Source organism: Salmo trutta, chromosome 15 (assembly GCF_901001165.1).
Source record: "Salmo trutta chromosome 15, fSalTru1.1, whole genome shotgun sequence".
In the NCBI taxonomy this organism is placed as follows: domain Eukaryota; kingdom Metazoa; phylum Chordata; class Actinopteri; order Salmoniformes; family Salmonidae; genus Salmo; species Salmo trutta.
In genome coordinates, this window is record NC_042971.1 from 7,916,269 (window position 1) to 7,918,374 (window position 2,106).

At 41.7% G+C, this 2,106-nt stretch overlaps 1 pseudogene; it reads right to left on the reverse strand.

Moving 5' to 3' along the window:
* Nucleotides 1-426: 426 nt before the first annotated feature.
* Nucleotides 427-1,602, reverse strand: LOC115148412 (zinc finger protein 135-like; annotated as a pseudogene).
* Nucleotides 1,603-2,106: the final 504 nt, after the last annotated feature.

Sequence of the window (2,106 nt, forward strand, 5' to 3'; positions counted from 1 at the left end):
AAAACCACACGGAATCTGGAATAATGTGTACATCCCTGGTTAGAGGACAATTTGTAGAAAACAGCTAGCTACATTTTGAAGTGTTGCATTTTGATTCCAGTGGGTCACCAACATGGTAAGTGTAACAGCTCTTTTTGTGTTAGTCACTTTTTTGTTAAATCACATAAATAGTAACTCTTCCATTTCAGAGCCTGGATTTCCCCCCTGAGGCTAATATCCACATCATGTTGAAATCAATAGGACAGGGGACAAACGTTTAGCGTTCTACATTTTGACATCATTAAAATACTACTTCTACAATGTTAAAACATTCTACATTGTGACATTATATCATTGATATCATGAAACAACTCCTTCATGTATTTTCTGATGTTTGATCAGAAGTCTTTTATCAGATTATCTCTGGTCACAGCTTTAAGATTTCTCTCCTGTGTGTGTTCTCTTGTGTACTGTCAGACCGCTAGATGAAACAAAACTCTTCCCACATTGACCACAGCTATACGGTTTCTCTCCTGTGTGTACTCTCCTGTGTACAGTCAGCTTCCCAGATTGACCAAAACTCTTCCCACAATGATCACAGCTAAAAGACTATTCTCCTGTGTGTGTTCTCTGGTGTTGAGTCAGAGCGCTAGATGCAGCAAAACTCTTCCCACATTGAGCACAGCTATAAGGTTTCTCTCCTGTATGTATTCTCTCATGTTTTTTAAGGTCTGCTGACTGGGTGCATCTCTTCCCACATTGAGCACAGCTATAAGGTTTCTCTCCTGTGTGTGTTTTCTGGTGTACAGTCAGCTGCCCAGATTGACCAAAACTCTTCCCACATTGATCACAGCTATAGGGTTTCTCTCCTGTGTGTATTCTTTGGTGTTGAGTCAGATTGCTAGATGCAGCAAAACTCTTCCCACATTGATCACAGCTATAAGGTTTCTCTCCTGTGTGTGTTCTCTGGTGTAACGTCAGCTGGCCAGATTGAACAAAAGTCTTCCCGCATTGACCACAGCTATAAGATTTCTCTCCTGTGTGTGTTCTCTGGTGTGAAGTCAACTGGCAAGATTGACCAAAACTCTTCCCACATTGATAACAGCTATAAGATTTCTCTCCTGTGTGTATTCTCTGGTGTAGAGTCAGATTGCTAGATGCAGCAAAACTCTTCCCACATTGATCACAGCTATATGGTTTCTCTCCTGTGTGTATTCTCTGGTGTTTAGTCAGACTGCTAGATGCAGAAAAACTCTTCCCACATTGATCACAGCTATATGGTTTCTCTCCTGTGTGTATTCTCTGGTGTTGAGTCAGATTGCTAGATGCAGCAAAACTCTTCCCACATTGATCACAGCTATAAGGTTTCTCTCCTGTGTGTGTTCTCTGGTGTAATGTCAGCTGGCCAGATTGAACAAAAGTCTTCCTGCATTGACCACAGCTATAAGATTTCTCTCCTGAGTGTGTTCTCTGGTGTAAAGTCAGCTGGCCAGATGTAGTAAAACTCTTCCCACATTGAGCACAGCTATAAGGTTTCTCTCCCGTGTGTATTCTCTGGTGTGACTTTAAATGTCCTGAAGAAACAAAACTCTTCCCACAGTCAGAGCAGCGGTGAGTTCTCTTCCCTGTGGATCTCTGAGGGTTTTTCTTGAGGTGTTCTAATGTGGAGAGACTCTTCTCTGCCTCTTCAGCATCATGAGGTTGTTGAGGCTCCTTAGAGGACCCGCGATAGTCACGTCTCTCTCCTGTGTGAACAACAAAGTCAGACAGATGGTTAAAGGCCCGCAACAGCGGTAATCCACTGTAAAAGTGATGCCAACAGCGTAGCCATAATGTTGTACAACAATTGACGTCTGTAATGAATGTAATGATTATTTGACAATTGTCTTAAAATTAGCAAGAATAGTCATATTTTAGTAGTAACATCGATGATTGTAGGCTAGAAGAAAGTTAAAGTTGCTGAAATCCTAAGCAGTGTGCCAGACGACTTTTGGTCTCCAATACAGGCCCCTTTCTGTGTTTAATAAAATTGCAGCACGAGGGCAATGCGCACACAATTTGATTGCAGAAACACCTCCCTGCTAATAAGGAAACCAATAGTTTTTCACAATGTATTCTGAATGTGAA